Genomic DNA, 5546 nt, shown 5'->3' with positions numbered 1-5546 from the left:
GCACCAGAGGTACTGGGAAAAGGTTAGTACAAAGTGTCCGAACTCGAGGGCCGAGAGCTACCCAGATCATGGCACGCCTGCAACCTAAGAAGGTATTATAGTTAAAAGGTAATAAAAGATCTTAGGACAAAGGTGCACTCTTTTTGCCAAAAAAAGTTTTTTAATGAGGCACCAAGCCAAGATCTACAAAATTACCTAGGGTAAGCACCCACATGTATATATTTCGCATATTTTCTATTTTGAATAAAGTTTTTCAGATTTCCTACAAAATCTCTTTATCAAGACGCATTATTCTGAAAATGCAAAATTCATCGCCCGATTATAAAGTTACAGATCGGCAAAAGTGAGAACCAAATTCACTACCCGACGTGATCGACAAAGAATAAAAACCAAATTCATCAAAGATCGACCTAGCGAGGATCAAACTCTACAAAATCGGCAAAGATAAAAAGTGATAATGCAAGAAGTTATAAAAAGCAATCCATGAATAGAGGCCTGACGAGGTCTGAAACAAAAATGGACTGCTAAGAAATAACTTGGAATGGACCGACGCAAAAGAAGTTGGACCAGATCAAAGCGACAAAAAGTTATAAAAAGTAATCCCTAAAAAGAGGCCTGGCCAGCCCTAAAAAGCGGATTACTAGAAATAACTTCCAAAGGGACCGACATGAAGAAGTCGGACTAAAGCTACAAAAAGTTATAAAAAGTAATCCGTAAAAAGAGACCTGACAAGGTCCAAATAAATTGGATTACTAGAAATAACTTCCAAAGGGACCGACATGAAGAAGTCGGACTAAAGCTACAAAAAGTTATAAAAAGTAATCCGTAAAAAGAAACCTGACAAGGTCCAAATAAAACGGATTACTAGAAATAACTTCGAAGGGACTGATACGACGAAGTCGGTCCAGAAAGCTACAAAAGTTATACAAAGTAATCCATAAAAAAGAGACCGGACAAGGTCCAAATAAAATGGATTACTCAAAACAACTTGGGGCAGACCGACATGAAGAAGTTAGCCCGAGGCAACCAAAAGCGACAGAGTTATAAAAAGTAAACCCAAGGGATTACTAGAAATAACTCAAGAAAGGATCAACTAAGAGAATCAACCAACAGAAGGCGTGCGTCAAAAGGGAGACAACTCGACCCGAAAGACCACGACCTCGCCAAAATCATTTTACAAAGTATTCTATCAAAGAATACTCAAACAAACAACTAGCCTTAAAAAGGACACTTCAACTAAGGTAGGAAATAAACAAAGCACAAAGACAATCAAAAGAGGTTGGACAATAAACACTTTGAAGATTCTTAGAAAGTGCAAAAGAAAGCTGTAGGCAAGCATATCACAAAGAAACAAAGATGTTACCATAAAATAGACTCAAGAGGCCGCTTGAAGTCGACCCCAAGAGCAAGAGAAACTATTTTTGTTTTTCAAAATAAGATTGCTAAAAAAGCAACTAGAATATCCAAAGTCAAGATCACAACTTACAAAATAAAGAGTTCAAAAGCCCACAAGACCAGGCTATACACAAATACATCAAAAAATTAGAGAGGATCCAAAGACTTCCCAGTAGTAGCATCTCGAGGAGAAGGAGGGCGAGTCTGAAGGTGTACTGCATCTACCGTCCCATAATCCCAGCTCAGAATCTAGACGTCAGGATCAAACTTTGGTTGACCGACTTCAACTGCCGAAGTTGAGGAAGGCGGGATAACAGAGGCTTTGGCAGAAGAAACAGGAGGAGGAACGACATCATCATCATCATCAGGGTCATTAGGGACAATCTTACCATCTTTTGCAATGTTATCTGTTCATACCCTGACCGAGCTCTCCAAACTCGGTAAAGCTGATAGAAGGCCCGACCTCGACCCAAAGGCCCACGATCGAGGTCGGACCTCGGACAAACAGGCCAAAGAAAGGCCCATCAGAAGGAATTAAGCCCAAAACCTAAAGGCCGAAAGGGCCTGGGAAAGGCGGTTCCGCAAAGATAGAGATGAATCTCCCAAAAGATAAGATAAGATAAGAATATCTTATCCAGGGATGATCGCAGCCAACTACTATAAATACACTGGAGCACCCAGGTATAACTCATACTCTAATTCTACTTGATATCTGCTTGGACCCATGCTAACTTAAGCATCGGAGTGTCATTGCAGGTACAACCCCCTGCCGTTCAGCACAACCAGCTCGGGTCTCAGACCCACCGCCTCGGGCCTTGCCGGAAGACCGAGCTGCACGTTTCAGGTAACCCTCGGAATATTGGCGCCGTTGCCGGGGACCTGGAAGTCATCCCTTTACCATGGCGGACGACCCTCCCAACAATAACCACGCTACATCAGAACAAGAAGAGGAAGTTGACACCGGAGAACGGCCGGACAGCCCTCTATCACCACGCACTCCAGGAGGAAACAAACAGAATCGCCCAAAGACATCACCCCCAGACAAAGATCCACAAAATCCCGAAAGAGAAAAAAGTTCGGAGATTCTGGAAACAGTTCGGGCACAACAAAGCCGGCTGAGACAACTCGAAGAGGACGTAAAGAAGCAGAAGGAAACTGAACAGGATCTGAGAAGGGAAGCTCGCAAACGCAGAGAATTGGAAGAAAAACTGCGGAAGATAGAGGCCAACCTAAAAGATCGGACGGAACACGGCACCACTCCCGAAAGCAACCATGATCCCTTCACACAAGAGATCATGAAAGAGAAGGTACCGCGAAACTTCAAACCACCAGATATGGACCTCTACGACGGCACCACCGATCCAAGTCATCACCTCAGCAATTTCAGAAGCAGAATGTACTTAGTCGACGCCTCCGACGCGATTCGATGCAAAGCCTTCCCCACCACTCTCACTAAGTCAGCCATGAAGTGGTTCGACAACCTGCCACCAGGATCAATCTCCAGCTTTGAAGACCTGACCAAAAATTCTTAACAAGGTTCTCTATTCAAAAGGACAAGGCAAAACATGCCCCCAGCCTACTCGGGATCAAACAAGGCAACCAAGAAACTCTCAGAGAGTACATGGAGCGATTCAACAAGGCCTGCCTGGACATACAACACTTGCCCACGGAAGCAGCCATCATGGGACTAGCAAACGGCCTAAAAGAAGGACCGTTTGGCCAATCCCTATCCAAAAGATACCCGACCTCCTTATACGAAGTACAAGAACGGGCAGGAAAGTATATCAACATGGAAGAAACCTCCCAGCTGAGAGACTCTTCCAGGAAGGAGTCAACCTACCCGCCCCGAGATCGAGATCGGGAACAGAAAAAGAAAGAAGAATCCAACTCGGACAAGCCACGAAAATACCACAGCTACACTCCCCTCCGAGTCTCCCTGGTAGACGTCTACAGAGAAGTATGCCACACCGAGAAGATCCCACCACCCAAACCTCTGAAGCACAAGAGAGCAGGAAGAGATCGGTCCGAGTACTGCGAATATCACAGACTCTACGGCCACTCTACTAACGACTGCCACGACTTAAAGAATGTTATAGAAAAGCTAGCCAGAAAGGGAAAACTCGACAGATACATAGCTGAGAAAGGAGAAGAAACCAGAAAGAGAAGACGGGGAGATAACGAAGATCGGGCCGAGCAAACACGAACCCCGCGAACTCCTGAAAGGCACATACACATGATAAACGGAGGTTTCGCAGGGGGAGGGACATCCAAATCCTCACGGAAGAGACACCTCAAAGAAGTCTACCATGTCCGAGAAGACAGCCCCTTACCCGAGTTACCTACTATCTCATTTACCCGAGAAGATGCTCTTGGAATAATACCCGGACACGACGACCCTATGGTGATCACCATCATCCTAGCCAACGCCAACTTACATCGAACCCTGATCGACCAAGGAAGCTCAGCAGATATCCTGTTCAAAGCAGCCTTCGACAAGCTCGGACTCGAAGAAAAAGAGCTAAAAGCCTATCCCACTGACCTGTTTGGACTAGGAGATACCCCGATCCGCCCCTTGGGATACATCTCATTACACACTACCTTTGGAAAAGGCGAGCAAACCAAAACACTAAGCGTCGACTACACGGATCTCAACAAAGCCTGCCCCAAAGATCCATATCCACTACCGAACATCGACGCCTTAGTCGATGCCGCTTCGGGCTACAGATACCTCTCCTTCATGGATGCATACTCGGGATACAATCAAATCCCGATGTATGGACCCGACCAAGAAAAGACCTCGTTCATAACCCCAAGAGCAAACTACTGCTACGTAGTAATGCCCTTCGGGCTGAAGAACGCAGGGGCAACCTACCAGAGGCTAATGAACAAAATGTTCTCAGAACACATCGGGCTACAGCTAGAGGTGTACGTCGACGACATGCTAGTAAAGACACAAGAAGACAGAAACTTGGTTGCCGACCTCAGCAGTATCTTCGACACCCTCCGGAAACACAACATGAGACTTAACCCGACAAAGTGCACCTTCGCCGCAGAAGCCGGGAAGTTCTTAGGCTTCATGCTGACTCAGAGAGGCATCGAAGCAAACCCGGACAAATGCCAAGCAATACTCAATATGAAAAGCCCGACGTGTGTCAAAGAAGTACAACAACTAAATGGGAGACTAGCCGCCCTATCAAGATTCTTGGCAGGATCAGCGATAAGATCACTCCCTCTCTACTCACTCCTAAAGAAAGGGAAACCCTTCTCTTGGACCCCGGAATGCGAAAAGGCCTTCCAAGAATTCAAGGAATTCCTCGGGCAGCCACCAATCTTAACCCGACCTCTAAAAGGGGAAGGGCTCGTACTATACCTGTCGGTCGGACATCGGGCAGTCGCCTCGGCACTAATATGAGAAAATGAGGAGGGGCAACACCCCATATACTTCGTAAGCAAAGCACTACAAGGGGCCGAATTAAACTATCAGAAAATAGAGAAATTCGCCTATGCACTAGTGTTCACAGCTCGGAGACTCCGCCCCTACTTTCAAGCCCACACCATCAAAGTCCGGACAAACCAACCCATGAGACACATCCTACAAAAGACAGACATGGCAGGACGAATCCTACAATGGGCGGTGGAATTGTCCGAGTTCGACCTCCACTATGAAGCCCGGACTGCCATAAAATCTCAATACCTAGCCGACTTCGTCGCAGAATACACTGAGACCCCGGGAACCCCACTCTCATGGAATCTGTATGTCGACGGATCCTCAAACAAAACAGGAAGCGGGGCCGGTGTTATACTCGAAAGCGATCAAGGAACACGGATTGAGCTATCCCTAAAATTCAAGTTCCAGGCCTCAAATAACCAAGCCGAATACGAAGCCCTACTAGCGGGACTAAAACTAGCCGAAGAGGTCAGAGCAAAGAGGATCACGATCTTCAGCGACTCCCAGGTCGTCACATCACAAGTAAATGGAAGCTACCAGGCCAAAGACCCTACTATGAAAAAATACCTGGACCAAACACAGGCGCAATTACGACACTTCCCGGAAATACAAATCCAGCACATACCCCGGGAGCAAAATGCCCGGGCAGACGCCCTCTCAAAACTTGCTAGCACCAAGCCCGGAGGGAACAACAGAAGTCTCC

Source organism: Arachis stenosperma, chromosome 3, assembly GCF_014773155.1.
Source record: "Arachis stenosperma cultivar V10309 chromosome 3, arast.V10309.gnm1.PFL2, whole genome shotgun sequence".
Taxonomy (NCBI): Eukaryota; Viridiplantae; Streptophyta; class Magnoliopsida; order Fabales; family Fabaceae; genus Arachis; species Arachis stenosperma.
The sequence above is the reverse complement of the archived record's forward strand: the minus strand, read 5'-3'. Positions refer to the sequence as shown.